The 16,528-nt window shown below is 43.0% G+C and overlaps 1 protein-coding gene across 4 annotated transcripts in view; it reads left to right on the forward strand.

Moving 5' to 3' along the window:
- Positions 1 to 16,528, forward strand: part of BCAR3 (BCAR3 adaptor protein, NSP family member) — a 149,452-nt gene that overhangs the window by 62,191 nt on the left and 70,733 nt on the right. The window contains exon 1 of one of the 4 annotated variants that reach the window (XM_023558399.2): positions 1 to 16,528. This exon is cut by the window's right edge and continues 12,005 nt beyond it. The exons of the other annotated variants lie outside the window; for them this stretch is intronic. The gene's annotated coding sequence lies outside the window, so the exon portion shown is untranslated. 4 annotated transcript variants of the gene reach the window in all.

Consider the following 16,528-nt stretch of genomic DNA (forward strand, 5'->3'; position numbering starts at 1 on the left):
CCGTTTCTAACACAGTGTTGCCAAATCATGCTGCAGTCTGGCTTATATAGAAGCTGCTTAGATTGTCTGAAATAACTGAGACGTAATTTGACTCTCTAAGGCCTTTGGTAACCTTTGTGGGATCTTACGTCATTCCTAGTTCATGTCTACAATCTTTTCTCCTTGTCTGAAACCCTTGGGGCTAAAAAAAAAAAAAAAAACCCACTGCCATCAAGTCGATTCTGACTCATAGCGACCCTAAAGGACAGAGTAGAACTGCCCCATAGAGTTTCCAAGGAGCGCCGGGCGGATTTGAACTGCTGACTTTTTGATTAGCAGCTGTAGCTTTTAACCACTACAGCACCAGGGTTTTCCACTTGGGGCCAGTGTGTTTTAAAGTTCAGAATTTTTTTAGAAAGGTAATATGGCGAGCCTCCAAAGAGGCTTGGAATCAGAACCCATAATCAAACTCATTATTTCTGCATTGAAATGTAAGAATAGTCACACTAATTAGTATAAATAGACTGTGAATAACTTTATTTCAGTTCAAGTCACCAAACGATGTTGGGTTTGTCTTACTGCCACATGAGTTTAATAACAAATAATAATAATAATAATGGCCTGGGATCAGAACCCATAATCAAACTTATTATTTCCACAGTGAAATATAGGAATATTCACACTAATTAGTATAAATAGACTTTTAATAACTTTATTTCAGTTCAAGTCAAATGAGGTTGGGTTTGTCTCATTGCCAAGTGAGTTTAATAACAAAAATAAAAAAACAATAATAAATTTCAGTTCCAGAGGTTTTTGGATTTTGGAATGGTAGATGAGGACTGGATCCTGGAGGTTTTGTGAGCTACTTTTTCCTTTTCAACAGCCACGCTCTTATTCAGTGGCTGATCTGGGACGACAGTAGTAATGTGTTACTTTCCAAATAGGGATGACATTCAGTGCTTCTAAACATTCAGTGATTCTAAACAATATTTCCCTTCTGAGTAGAAAGAAAGATGCTTTTCTCTTCTTCCCTCTGCCCTTATTTTTGGGTGTGTGTGTGTGTGTGTGTTATTTTATTTTATTTTACTGAGTACTGTAATTCAAGCTGCTCATCTCCTACAGAAGAGAGACCTGAAGACCTTGTCACACTTTGTTTCTTGGATTTGTTCCAACATGTGTTATGAATATTTGGAAGAAATCATGGCATGCATTAGGATTTAAGGTGCTTACCTCCTAGGATCCATATCCCACCGTCCTTATTCCAAGGGCAGCATCCCAGTTTCAGATTATTTAAACCTGTCGCTTTCCTCTGTGCCCATGCTTTCCCCCAGAATTTAGGCATTTCCTCCCTCTGTAGGTCAGAGGACACAGAGGCACCATTTATAAAGTTCTGACCAGATTCAGACAAGATTAGAAGAAAAGAGTAACTTTCAGAACACCTCAACAAGTCCTTGAAAAGGAGTAACTTGTGAGCAACCAAGGAGCAGTTCCATAGAATCTCACTGCTCAGGGGAGGCAGGGAGATCCCAGATAAATAGAAGCCACCAGTAACCCCAATGTCTTGTCTTAGTCAATACAATTCAGCTTATGTCCATCGATATTCATGAACGAGATGCAATAATTTAGATAATTCTGAACTTGGCCCTTGGTTTGGTGGGATGGAATAGGGGTCTGTTTATTACCGTGGGGCATTTTTATTTGCCTCTATGGGCACTAAAGGAGCCCTGGTGGTACGATCGTTAAATGCTCAGCTACTAACCGAAAAGTGAGCAGTTCAAACCCACCAGCCACTCTGCAGGAGAAAGATGTGGCAGTCTGCTTCCATGAAGATTAAAGCTTTGGAAACCTGGTAGGGCAGTTCTACTCTGTCTTATAGGGTCGCTATGAGTGGAAATTGACTCAACAGCAATGGGTATGGTTTGGCTGTGGGCACTAAAGCTTTGAAAACATGTCCATAGGAGGCCTTTGACCTAAAGGTCCCAGCAGACCCACATAACAATCTTCTTGGGTCAACATGGTCCATTCGTAGACTTAGTTCCTTCTCAAGCCAAGCTGAGGAGTCCATGTCTAAAGATCTCTATAATTGAGGGGAGGTGAGAGTGTTGTCGGATGAAGTGGGATGCAGTTTGGCCCCCTGACTTTGAGCTGTTTCTTCCCTACAATTCCCTTGTATACTTAATGCCACCTGGGCACGGAGAAAAGCAGAGAGTCTGTGAAGTATCTCATGTCATGAGCGGCCCTCCTGGTAGAGTCAGATGGATCAGCCTCAAAAAAGAAGAGTCAAGATGCCAGATTTTTAGGGATTTACTATGACCCCAAGATGGGGGACAGCCTGACCACTGAGACTCGTGTGGCATAGAAAGCACACTGTTGTGGCCTACAGACAGACAGCAGTCCTGACCCTGTTAAGGGCTCGAGGCCTAGGTCTCCCTTTCAATGCTGCTCTCTCCTCCAGTGGAGACTTTAACAATCTTTACCTGTTTTCACAGTGCTCGGCCAGAAGAGAAGTGTGGGGAGACAGGCATGTGGGACTGCCTCCTGCATCCTTGGGTCTGGGGGGCCCAGGGCCTTGAGGCTGACCCATAACTAGAGGGAAGCTGGGAGCGCCGCATTGTGGGAGGTGGGAGCTGAGTAGAGAATGAATACAAAATTCCGTTCAGCCCAGTTTGTATTCTGCGTCCTCCTAATACTAGGTGCAGTTTGTATTGCGGTGGATTAATATGGTGTGAAAGGGGACCAGTTTGTGGTTGCCTAGCAACGAGTAGCTCTTCTGTGCCTGGGATAAAGGGAAATCGGGTGATGGTGGGAAGTCCCAGGGCTCCTTGGTGTTTCTTTTAACTCACCCAGCAGTCTTGCCTCTTGGTGGGACCTCCCAACACCACCAAAGACCTGAATGCTGAATTTGATGTTTGGATGTGATAGGAAAGTTAGAGCAGATCCCAAAGTAGCCTGGGGGTTTGAGAATCTCGTTCCTCACTATCTCTAATTCTGGTTTTTAGAGAGGGGGGGTTTTCTTTTTCTTTTTTTTCGTACGTTTTCCTTTTTTTCCTGACTCTCTCCCTCCCCCACAATTTTTTTTTTCCCACTGTAAGTCAAAACATGATCATCTCGAAGGTCTGATTTTAACTATTTCCTATACTCGTAAGGTGCTTTTATGTAATCACATATAATTGATTTACCTTCTCTGAAAGAAACCATTCTTCCAGCTTGGAAAGCAGAAATGTCCACACCGATTTTCACCTTCTTCCCACCGTTTAACATGTCCTTCAGGACTTGGGTTAGTGGTGTGCAGCTCCAGAATTTTCCTCTGCGTACCTAGCATTCCTTACCCTAGATAAAACCAATGTTTCTTTTTTAATAGGAGAAAATAGCTTTCAGAGGCAACAGCCCAAGGCAAAATTGTGAAGTAGAGTTTATGTTTTGGGCTGTTCTGTTTATGGCCCACCATTTGGTTTTGCCTTGTTTTTCCCCATTAAAGCACATTTATTCTGTGTTCAGTTTCTTGGACCTGTGTCAAGTAACTGCCTAGAAAATTTGACAAAAAAATTGCACTGAAATATTAATAAATTATAATATTTTGGTGTGTTAACTAGAGAGCCCTGGGGGTGCAACGGTTAACACTTGGCTGTTAATTGGCTTGGGCACTAACTGAAAGGTTGATGGTTTGAATACACACAGTGGCTCCACGGGAGAAAGACCTGGCAATCTGCTCCCATAAAGATTACAGCCTAGAAAACCATATGGGGCGGTTTCTACTCTGTCACATGGGGTCATTATGAGTCGGAATCGACTCAATGGCAAACAATAACGACAGTGTAGTTACTCCTTCCAGATAGCATTCCAATAGGCAACTCCAAATTATCCAACCCCTAAGAATCCCTAAGAATAAGGGAGCTGAGCCTGGTCCACGCTCTGGCTCTGAGTAGCTGTGTGACCTGAGCTCATCACCTTCCCTCTCTGGGTTCCATCTTCCCCACAATTAGGATCCCTTCTAGTTTAACATTTTTAGGATTCACTGTGCGCTGAAGGAGCTCTTAATTATTCTATCACTCTTGATCATAAAATTGCCATATTTATTGGAATCAGAGTGGCATTTCAGTTTGTATCTCAGATATTAAGAATAAGGACCTGGCAGATAATAATCACCCACCCATTATATTACCTCAAATGATTGGAGGTTTATTGCCAATACTCCTACAGTTACTATTATTATTCATTATGCTTTCATTTTTCTGTGACCCTTCTTGAACCTATGAAACCTACTTTTATTTTCATTTTTTCCTAGAGCTACTTCTTTAAGCTTTGGGTGTTGCTCGCTCCATGTGTCCCCTCCCCCACAGTTTTATAAATTTATATTACTATTTCGTACCAACTTCCTCTTTATGCCTACCTTCCTTTGGGGCTGAAGGTTCTTCACACATAAGCCCTACACCATTTTAGTGAAGAGCCTCCTTTCTATGAAAGATTTAAAAGTATATTTTTTTGAGGGGAGGAGGTGATTGACAAGGGGAGAGCTGAATGATTTTTCTTTTAGAGGAGATGCTTATTATAGATTTTTCATTTTAAAATAAATTGTTCTCAAGAAAGATAAATTGGAAATTATAGAGGAGAAAAGAAAATCGGCTTGGCGATTTTTTTTTTAGCCTAGAGTAGGCAAGCACTTTTTAATGGCTAGGCTGTAAACAGTGCAGTGCCCGCCCCGTGGACAAAGGCCTGCTCTCCAGACGACCCTAGTAAGGAAGTGTCAAGACAAAATGCAGCTCTTTGTTCCTGGCCAGCTTCCTAGGAAACCAACATCCTCTTTTATTTGTAGTCAGCACTTGGTGGATTCTTGCTAGAACCACTTGTGAGAAATTTCCAGTTTCTGAGCCCAAGTGAAACCAGAACCCTCAACTACTTCTTTCTCCAGGGTGCCGATGAAAACTTACGAGCCCAGAGAGACTCAGAAACCCGTCCTTTACGGGGTTGTTGTTGGGTGCTGTCAAGTCGATTTTGACTGACAGCAACCCCGCGGGACAGAGTCGAACTGTCTCATAGGGTTTTCTTGGCTGTAATTTTTACAGGAGCAGAGTACCAGGTCTTTCTCCTGAAGAGGCACTGGGTGGGCTTGAACTGCCAACCTTTTCATTAACAGCTGAGTATTTAACCGTTGCACCACCAGGGCTCCTTTTTATGGGGTTAATGCTCTGAAAATGCTCTTTCTGAGAGGATCTTATATAGACCTATTATAGACTGCTCAAGGCTCAGATCTCAATAAGGCCATTTCCTGCAGTTGGCTGTGGATACATTAAGTCACCCAGCAAATTAAAAAAGGAGTAATTATGCGAATTCCAGCACCAAGAATAAGTGGCCCAGCTGCCAGAGTCCTCAGTGGGTGAAGGGGCAGCATGACTTCAACTCCCCTTTGTGCTCAAGATGGCTGCAGTCATGGTCACGGTTAAATAGCTGCCTTGAGGGAAGTCTTTTCTTCCAGCAGGGAAAACAGGCCAGTCTGCTCTGAACTAGCCAGCTAACAATGTCATGAAAGGGACTTATAAAAACAATGGCACGTTGTACATTCCGTGAGATTTTAACAAGTTATACGAACCAAATAATGGCCCAATTGGCTGGCTCTGCAGATTTTTGCCTGAGTGTGCACATCCACAGAGCCAGCTCTGTCCCCCGTGGGACCAGAGATCAAACAGTACCAGCGGTGAATGTGAAACAGCCCTAGCTCACTCTGGGGCTCGCGGTCAGAGGAGCCCCCATCCAGCTTCTCTCACTCCACCCCAAAAGCATTCTCTGCAATTATTCTTGGGAGGTTTAATGTTACTACGATAAAAACATGGCTGGGGCAGGGTGGGAAGACAGCAGGCTAGGAATGAAAGGACCGTCCCTGGTTCAATGGAATCTTATCCTTCAGGCCTGTGAAAGTGTAGCTAGTTATAAAAAGTAAAACCTTATAAAAACATGTCCATGCAAAAATCTGTATGTGAATATGTGTAATGACTTTATTGATAAAAACTGGAAAGGACCCAAGTGACCTTCACCCACACAATGGACTACTACTCAGCAGTGAAAATGAAAAGACTTACTGATACTCCAACAACATGGACGACTCTCAGATGCAGTAAGCTGAGTGAAAATAGATAGCCTCCAAAGGCTGCATACTCTATAATTACATTTGTTTGACATTCTAGAAAAGGCAGAGCAGATAATGGCTATAAAGGGGTTAGGAGAGGGATCAACTGCAAAGGGGCAGGAGGAAACTTTAAGGGATAAAGGAAATGTTCTATACCTTGATTTTGGTGATGGTTATCCAATAGTAAGTGTTTGTCAAAGCTCATAGAACTGTACCCTAAAAAAAGTGAATCTTATTCTGTGCACGTTATACCTCAACGAGCCTGACTTTAAAGTAGTAAACAAAAACTTTATCTTATTTTAGCCCCTAGGTGCTGCCACCTCCGTAGAGGATATTTTTGGTTTTGAGATGGGCCACACAGTGAAGCCAGACCTCTGATCAGACGAAGAGTGCTGGACTTACAGACTGTTTTGTTTTTTCACTTCATGAGCTCATTTAACAGATATTTTAAAGCCTATACCGTGGGTTAGGAATTGTTCAGTTGAGTCAGCTCGAGCAGGAGGAAAGTGTTATCAATGGCCTGACCTAAGACAGTGGGAGTGGAAGTGGAAGGTTGGGCAGGTGCTGGAGGCCTTTTAGAGACAGAATTAAGAGCCATTTTATTAGGCGAGTTGACAGATGCTGGCAGGACGTAAACAGAGGCGGTGAGGGACGGGAAGCTGGGACAGTTCCAGAGTGCCTGTGAGTGCCTGGCATCTTACCAGATGTCAGTAAATATTTTAGGGAGGAAAGGAGGTTTCCAATTAGAAACCTTGTTACCACAATGACATTAAGTTAATTCATGAACATTTGGAGATGTATTTAGACCTGGTAGCTCAGCAAAATGCAGCCCTGGATCAAATCTGACCCACAAGCTAAAAATGGGTCTTATATTTTTAAATGGTTTCTAAAAACCCAGGAGGAAGCAGAGTAACATTTCATGACACGTGGAAATTATATGAAATTCAAATTTCAATGTCCATAAATAAAGTTTTATTGGCAGACAGCTACACTCATTTATTTGCGTATTATCCATGACTGCTTTCTGGCTACGACAGCCAAGTTGAGTAATGACAGCATGCAAAGCCTAAAATATTTACTCTCTGGTCCTTTCCAGAAAAGGTTCTCTGGCCCCTCTTGTAGACCTAAGGAGTCTGGGTGGCACAAGTGGTTTGGAATCGGTTGCTAACCGAAGTTCAAATGCAACAAGTAGCGCTGTGGAAAAAGGCCTGGTGTCCTGTTTCAATAAAGATTACAGCCACATGGGGTCAACAGGAGTTGGGGCCAATTCAATGGCAGCTAATAACTACAACTTCTAGACCTACACTGTTCCTGATTTGCTTCCCCAATAATGGGTAGTAGGCTCTCAACAGAAAATTCTGTCTTCTCATTGTGATGCTTGCATGATGGAACCTTGTACCACTGTCACTGACATCAACTTTATCTCACCTGATGACGAAACAGTGAGTCCTTATGCAAGTTTTGCGATATTGCATAATCACAGAGATAATGCTGTTGCAACGCTATGCATGATTTAGAAACATCTTGGCATCTTGTGGTGTAGACGTGTCTGGTCTGAAAAGCCTCTTTCTGCTGATGACGTCACATTTGGCATCTTCTTTTCTGCTGGACGAACAGGTGTGTTGGGACAGCACAAGGACTTGGATCCTGACTGCTCTTGCCTGTATAACTTGTCTACATAACTCCTCAGGCCAGATATTGCTCTGCCACTGCAGCCTGAGGTGAGTTTTCTCAGTGTCCCAAGTAAAAGTGAAGTGAATTAATCCCCAGACCCCTTGAGTCCAGGGCCTGCTGAACTTGACAGTGGGAGACAAGTTCAAGCCCTGGAGCTGCCCTCTGGAGGTGTTCTAAGGGAGTCCAGTTGGGCCTGTGAATGGAATAAGGCCAGATTCACGTGCATATTCTGTGCTTCAGGCTTCAGCCTTGAAACCAAGGCACCATCCTCCCTGGCTCAGTGAAGAGAACTTTTCTGAGGCCCCAAACAGTATGAGAGGCAGCAGAGAGACTGGAAAACAAACACGGAAACAAAAATGGAAGCTATGGCTTCTAACTAGACTCGGCTCCACACTCAAATGTCAAAGCACTCCCGTTATGGCTCGTCTACCTGTAACCTCATCTCCTGCCGAGCCCCTTAGTCACTACACGTCACCACACTGCCTTCCTTTACTGCCCTTGGGTCCTTGCCTTTCCCTTAGCCTGGAAGGTTCTTTTGGGGCAGTACAGCTGGGTGGGTGCTGGAGCCAGTCTTTGGGTTACAAAGCCTCATCTTAGCCATTTTTTGGTTGTGTGACCTTGGGCAAGTTACTGAAATTCCCTGGAGCCCAATTTCCTTAACAGTAGATTGGAGACTGTGGGGATTAAAGGAGTTAATAGATGTGAAGTGCTTAGCACAGTGCCTGGCACATAGTTAGCCCTTAATAAATACCAATTTTATGGTGCCCTGGTGACGCAGTAGTTAAGAGCTTGGCTAGAGGACAGAGCTTAACCGGAAACAGTTCCAACGCAAAAAATCCCTGCCTCCCATTTTGATGCTGAACAGTTACTTGGACTCTAGCTGATAACAAGGTCTCCTTAGGAGTAGACTTGTCTGAACCATAGAGGTTGCCAGAACTACACTTTTTAAAAAACAGTGTACGCCTCTGCCTAGATATGCAGGCATTTAAGGTGACAACAGTGAGCCCATAGTTCTTTCCCTGTATCAGGTTGGCAAGAGAAGGTAGACTGAGGTGAGGTTTGAGAACCCATCAGCCACTCCTTGGAAACCCTACAGGGCAGTTCTACTCTGTCCTATAGGGTCACTATGAGTGGGAATCGACTCGATGGCAACAAGTGTGTTTTTTTTGTTTTGGGATTACTCCAGCTGTCTACATGGTTGGTTCATCTTGGCTCAGATTGCAGTGCCTCAGAGAGACCTCTCCTGACCTCACTGCTAACAGCAGCCTCTGCCAGTCACTATCTCAAAACCCTGTATTTATCTTCATAGCACTTATCTCAAATTTTGTTTACTTTTTTAAAAAACTTTTCCCCACTAGGATGCGGTTCTGAGGCTAAGGGTCTTTTCTTGCTTACTGCTGTTACTAGAGATACTTGATAGTTATTTCGTGATGACTGAAGACCACATTGCAACCAGATGCTACCAGCACTAGTTGCTGTCAAGTCAATGCCAACTCGTGGCAACCTCACGTGTGTCAGAGTAGAACTGCTGCGGAGGTTTTTCAGAGACAGATTGGCAGGCCTTTCTTCCAAGGCACTTCAAACCTCCAACCTTTCAGTTAGCAGCCAAGCATGTTAACAGTTTGCCCAACTAAGGGACTCCAACCAGGTGCTAAAACCAAAAAAAAAAAAACCTGTTGCCATCCAGTTGATTCCAACTCACAGCGACCCTATAGGACAGAGTAGAACTGCCCCATAGGGTTTCCAAGGAGCAGCTGGTAGATTTGAACTGCTGACCTTTTGGTTAGCAGCCAAGCTCTTAACTGCTGTGCCACCAGGGCTCTAACCAAGTGCTAAGAGCCTTTAAATTAAGGGAATGGGGGACAAGATTGTTCCAAAGAGTCTTCTGTTTCACAAAGCAAATGACACTGAGATGTCTTTCTAAAAAAATTTCCAGAAATACTTCAGTGTTCTGTCAGGACACTAAAGAGGTTCCCATACCTAACCTCACTCTACTTTCTCTTGCCAGTCTGGTACAGGGAAAAAACTATGGGCTCACTGTTGTTGCCTTAAGCACTTGCATATTTAGGCAGAGGTGTACACTATTTTTTTTTTTTTGTACTTGAGTTTTCTTTTTTTTTTAATTTTTGTATTGTACTTTAGACGAAGTTTTATAGAGCAAACTAGTTTCCCATTAAACAATTAATACATATATTGTTTTGTGACATTGGTTGCCAACTCCACGACATGTGAACACTCCCCTTCTCCAATTTGGGTTCCCCATTACCAGCTTTCCTGTCCCCTCCTGCCTTCTCGTCCTTGCCCCTGGGCTGATATGTCCATTTAGTCTGGTTTTGTTTTATGGGCCTCTCTAATCTTTGGCTGAAGGGTGAACCTCAGGAATGATGTACACTTTTTTTTTTTTAAAGTGTAGTTCTGCCAACTTCTATGGCTCAGACAAGTCTACTCCTAAGGAGACCTTGTTATCAGCGATAGAGTCCCAGGAACTGTTCAGCATCAAAATGGGAGGCAGGGATTTTTAGCGTTGGAGCTGTTTGCTGTTAAGCTCTGTCCTCTAGTGGTAATCAAACGTCACAACAATGCAGCATCTAGCTACAATTCGGTTTTCAGATATTAAGCATGATATTGTGCCGTGGCATTATATTTACAGCTTCAGAATGAAGGGTTTTGTTTACAATATATAAACAGGCAAGTGCTTTTCATTGGCTATATGACAGGTGATTAAATTCTATTAGATAAATTATTTTAATATTAGAATTTTTGGTCTAATGTTCTTGGATGAAAAGCTCTAAAATGCTGTGACACTGTATGTAGATTTTGAGGTGGCAGGGGTTGGCATTTGGTCTGAATTTTTACCTACAGTAGTCAAGGCATTTCCTTGGAAGAAATTGTACTCGAACTCTGATTTGACAGCAGAAAAAAATGGTAGCCTAGCAGAAAAAACCGGTTGCCATCAAGTCAACTCTGACTCATGCAGACACCTCCTATTGTCGGAGTAGAACATAGGCTTTTCAGTGGCTGATTTGTCAGAGGTAAATTGCCAGGCCTTTCTTCTGCAGCACCTACCTCCAGGTGAACTCGAGCCTTCAACCTTGTGCTTAGCAGCTGAGTGTATTAACTATCTGCACCACCCAGGGGCTCCTGCTTGGCAGGCAGGAAGCCAGTATTAAGTGTGGCTGAACACTGATACCAGTATAATAGAGACTGACAAGGGAGAGAGTGCGCCTGGGCTGACTGCAGCAGAAGAGAGCAGCAGGGGAGTCTTAGGGGGAAGCAGTAGGTACTGTCATATTTCTTGGATGGGAAAAGAGTGAGGAAGCTTCACATATTTTTTGGAAGTTCTGAGAAGATGGTCAAGCTGTTAAGAGATCAAGGAGGCAGAATTTAGGAAGAGTTATTTACTTACTGCCAAAATAATATGTCACTACCTACTGCTTTGCAAATTGCTTTTTTCATTGGCCATTGTTCCATTTTTTTATTGTTCCATAATAACTATGTGGCTCCGCCTCCTTCTTTTGAACGATATCTCAGTTATCTAGTGCTGCTATAATGGAAATACCATAACTGGATGTCTTTAACCAATTTTTTCTTTCACAGTCTTGGAGGGTAGAAGTCCAAATTCAGGGCGCCAGCTCCAGAGTAAGGCTTTCTGTCTTTGTTGGCTTTGGGGGAAAGTTCTTGTCATCAAGCTTCCCCTGGTCTAGGAGCTTCTCAGCGCAGGGACCCCAGGTCCAAAGGTCATGCTGTGCTCCCGGTGCTTCTTTCTTGGTGGTGTGAGGTCCCTCTCCTCTCTGCTTGATTCTCTCTTTTATATCTCAAAAGAGATTGACTCAAAATACAACCTAATCCTGTAGATTGAGTCCTGCCTCATTAACAGAACTGCCTCTAATCCTGCCTCATTCACATCATGGAGGTTAAATATATTATTTCATACAATGAAATACTGGATAGTCATTTGTCATGGATTGAATTGTGTGTTATAGCCACATTAGATAACTAGGACAAGGGGAAACAGTAGGAAAGACAACCAGCTAAATCTAGTTAGTCAATGTTAGATAAAGATGAATGCTAAGCAGAAAACATACATCAGAGCAAGGAGCTATGAAATGTTGGGGAAAGGAGGTATTAAATTTTAGGTAGGGTAGCCAGGGAAGACCTCACCAAGAAGGTGACTTTTGAGTGAAGGGGTGAGCTGTGTGCAATGTCTAGGGGAAGAGGAAGCAGCATAGACAACAGCAAGGAGGCCAGAGGGACTGAAGGGAGTGGACATGAGTGAGGGTAGGAGAAGCTGATGTGAGAGAGTAGTGAAAAGGATAAGGGGGCAGATTGCCTAGGGCCTTGTATGCCAGAGTAAGGACGTTAATGTTACTGAGAGACAGGGAGAGCCATCTCAGGATCACTTTGGCCAGCATGTTGTTAACAGACTGCAAGGGGCAAGGGGCAGGGAGGCCATTGTGGTTGTCCAGATGAAGGATGGTGGTGCTTCAGATATTGTGATGGCAGTAGAGGTGGTGAGGAAGGAGGATTTTGCATATGTAATATGAAGGTAGAGAGAGCCATCAGGATTTCCCAATGGATTGGATGTGGGTTAGGAGAAAAAAGGAGTCAAGCACGATACTGAAACGATGGAGTTGCTGTCAACTGAGACAGCTTAGTGTGCATTTATGCAAGAATGTCTGTAAGATAAACACCTAGGAGTAGGATGATTGAGTGTTGGGTAATAGGACAAAATAAAACTTCTTGACAATTAGGTGTATTTTTCCCCCATTCTTTCCTAATTTTTTCACTTTCCAAATTTTCTCCAAGAAGCATTATTGTTTTTACTATGTTGTTGTTGTTAGGTGCCATCAAGTCAGTTCCGACTCATAGCGACCCTGTGTACACGACCTGGTCCTGTGCCATCCTCACAATCGTTGCTATGTTTGAACCCATTGTTACAGCCGCTTTATTTACTCTAGAGAGCTACTTGTTGAGAAATCAGTCTCCGTTGAGTCAGCCCTGACTCATGATGACCCCATGTGTGTCAGAATATAATTGTGCTCTGTAGGGTTTTCAATGGCTGATTTTTCAGAAGTAGAATGCCAGGCCTTTCTTCTGAGGCACCTCTGGGTAGACTCGAACCTCCAACCTTTCAGTCAGCAGCCAAGAGTGTTAACCATTTGCACTACCCAGGGACTCTAAAAATAAAAACATCCCTCTATTTGTATACCTTAGTCTACTCCATAGGTAAGATGCCGAAAACTGGTGTCTCAATCAAAATTATGTAAAATAAGTGGCTTAGATATATTAAAGCAGAAGTTCTCACACTCTGGCCTCAGAACCCTTTCAAAAACCAACCAAACCCAGTGCCATCGAGTTGATTCCGACTCATAGCGACCCTGTAGGACAGAGTAGAACTACCCCATAGAGTTTCCAAGGAGGCCTGGTGGATTCGAACTACTGACCCTTTGGTTAGCAGCCGTGGCACTTAACCACTACGCTACCAGGGTTTCCTCAGAACACTTTACACTCTTAAAAATTACTGAGGACCGGAAAGGGAATTATTTATATGAATTATAGCTATGGGTATTTACTGTATTAGAAATTAAAATGTAGAATTTTTTTATAATGTTTATTTAATTCACTTTAAAAAAAGAAAACAATCATAAACTCATAAAGAAGCCCTGGTGGTATAGTGGTTATGCACTCAGCTGCTAACCAAAAGGTCGATGATTCGAACCCACCCAGCGGCTCCTTGGGAGAAAGAGGTGGCAGTCTGCTCCTGTAAAGACTACAGCCTTGGGAACCCTATGGGGCAGTTCTGTTCTGTCCTACAGGGTCTCTATGAGTCAGAATCGACTCAAGGGCAAAGGGTTAAGTGCATTATATGCAAACATAAATAACATATCTCTGTAAAAATAATCATTTTCCAATACAAAACAAAATTTTGTGAGAGGAGTAGGCTGTTTTATTTTTCCAAATCTCTTTAGAAGACAGCTGGTTTCTCTGACCTGCTTCTGCATTCAGTCTATGGTAGTATGTCGTTTTGGTTGAAGTCTGAAGAAAATCTGGCCTCACAGAGATAATCTAGTTCAAAAAGGGAGGAGTATGTTCATCACCTTTTCAGATATTTATAGATATTCTTAGATACTAAAAATTCCAAAGGTAGTAATTCTTTAAGGTGAATTGCAGGATGGAACCTGAAACTGTATCCATGAACTTTTCTTGCTTTAGCACCTTGCAATGCATTGATCTGCCTTGCAATTTGAACAGATTCATGCATGATTTTGTACCATCATTTGAAAAATACCAGTGTACTGAGTTACACAGATCTCCCAAATGTTAAGATAGTTCACTATACAATATCAAAAACTCAAATTCGCTAATATCACCACCAGTCTCCTCAAAAAAAAAGTTTTCAAAGTACTGGGAATGTGTCAAATTCATGGTGGTGAATACAGGTTTCCCAGAAGTCTAATTTTTCCTTGAAAAGCTCGGCTTTTGTCATTGGCAATGAATACTGTCAGTTGTTTTCCTCAAAGTGACAGACTTACTTCGTTCATTTTCGAGAAAATATCTGCCAGATAATGAAGTCTGAATAACCATCATTTGTCAGACATTCTTTCAAGTGAAAATGGCGTTCCGGGAAAAAGTAGCTAGTTCAGCTTTTCCCTAAGACAACCACAGCGCTTGGGTATGCAGCTCAAGCTCTGTATACCTATGTCCCATTTCATCACCCAGAATATTAAGGAGACCTATACTCAAAGGTCAGAAACCCTAGTGGCGTAGTAGCTAAGTGCTACGGCTGCTAACCAAGAGGTTGGCAGTTCATATCCGCCAGGCGCTCCTTGTAAACTCTATGGGGCAGTTCTACTCTGTCCTATAGGGTTGCTATGAGTCGGAATTGGCTCGACGGCAGTGGGTTTGGTTTTGGTTTGGTTTATACTCAAAGGTCAAGATTGAATAAAATTAGGAATTCTTACTGCTTCACCAAGCACATTTTTAAGTGGAACCGGATTATTTATTTATTTATCTTTTACTGTGAATGCATGGCAGAGAAAAATACAACTACTATTGCCATTTGGTGTCCCTGCCATGCTTTGTGCTAAGGCACTGGCAGTTTTACCCATCATTGACCATGAGTGCGAATGTCAACCCAGGAGAAAAGGCAAAAGATGTCTCAATATTATTGTGAAAATAATTTTGACTTCGCAGACCCCCTGAAAAGTGTCCGGCACCCTTGTGGAACCTCAGAACCTTCTTTGGGCACTGCTGTGCTAGAGGGTTATGCTACTTTGTTGTTATTGGGAGCCATTGAGTTGATTTGGACTCATGGCAACCCCATGTGACAGTAGAACTGCCCCATAGGGTCTTCTAGGCTATAATTTTTATGGGAGCAGATCTCCGGGTCTTTCTCCTGTGACTTATGAGCCTTAATAAAGCTGTGGAAACACATAGAACACAAATAATCACCCCGTTTATCTAAATGCATGTTTTTTTCCAGCTAAGATCTTTTTTTAACCCAGCTTGCCCAGTAACTGTATTTTTGCCTTTGAAGATACTGATTATTAATATAGAAAAGTCATTAAATTTTTATTTAAAAATCAGAAAAAGATTGAGAATCTGCCTTAGAAGAAAGGGCTCTTGCTTGGGGAACTATACAGTCCGGTGGGTTGCGAAACCTCAATAAATACTAACTCTATTTAATGTAATTGAGTTGTTGCTCTTTATATACTGTGAAGAGCTGGACCAGAATCAGTTGTCGTTCTGCTCTAATTGCTTTCTATTAAAACCGTGAAAACCCCAAGGCTTGGTGAGTCCAAGGCCTGGATTATGGCAAAGATGCTGTTTGGATGTTAAATTGCAGTCAAGAGAGAGATTTATTTAAGGGACAAATTTACTTGGGGCAGGCTGAAAGTGAACGTTCTCCTGATTATTCAGGTTTCATTAATTACTCGTTCTGTGCTCCCAGTGTGGAGTAGCTGGGGAGCTCCATCCCGGCCTTTATGTGAATGAAGATAAGGATGTGTCAGGCCCTGGGAATGAGAACATGCTGTTGGCCCTTCCAGGCAATTTCCTTTCGAGTCCCGGCTCTCTCCAGATGGCATCTAATTGTTTCTTGAATGACCTCAGTGTCCAGGCTGCAGAAACCTGGTCTCAGAGGCCATTTCACATATTTATTAGCCTGTGGATGAGAATGTACTTTATAAAGCCCCCATTCATGCTCTCAAAAGAGCTTTTTGTGCAGAAGAAATGACGAAGCTGATGGACTGTTTCCTGTGGCCACCAGACTGCAGTTGGGTTTTTCTTTTTCCCAGGCTCAGGTGGGCGTTTCCCAAAGAGGACTGTGTGATCCTGCTGAGCCCATCATTCCCCAGCTTCCTCTATCTTCTCGTGGTCTTCTCTGGAAAGAGCTTGGGCAGAATAGGGTCATGTCATGTTGCCTCCTGCTTTGCAGAGCATCTCAGGATTACTTAAGCAGACCGTAAGTGGTGTGAATTGGGAATTCCTGCATTCTGTGAGCCTCTCCCCATTTGGCTTCCCAGGTGGTTCACTGCTTGGGAAAGTGAGACGATCCTTAGAACTGAAGCTGGAACCAGCTCAATCTAGTCAAGGGGTGGCAAGGCTGGTGACCCCAAAGAGGAGTGTAACCTTAATGCGGCATGTCATGCCTCATGCCTCTGTGGTCCTGAACTTTTTTTAGGAGGGGTCCCTACCCTTCTGCAAATATGAACTACGACTTCTCCCCCTAGAAATATACATGCAGACTTATTG

Source organism: Loxodonta africana, chromosome 3, assembly GCF_030014295.1.
Source record: "Loxodonta africana isolate mLoxAfr1 chromosome 3, mLoxAfr1.hap2, whole genome shotgun sequence".
Taxonomy (NCBI): Eukaryota; Metazoa; Chordata; class Mammalia; order Proboscidea; family Elephantidae; genus Loxodonta; species Loxodonta africana.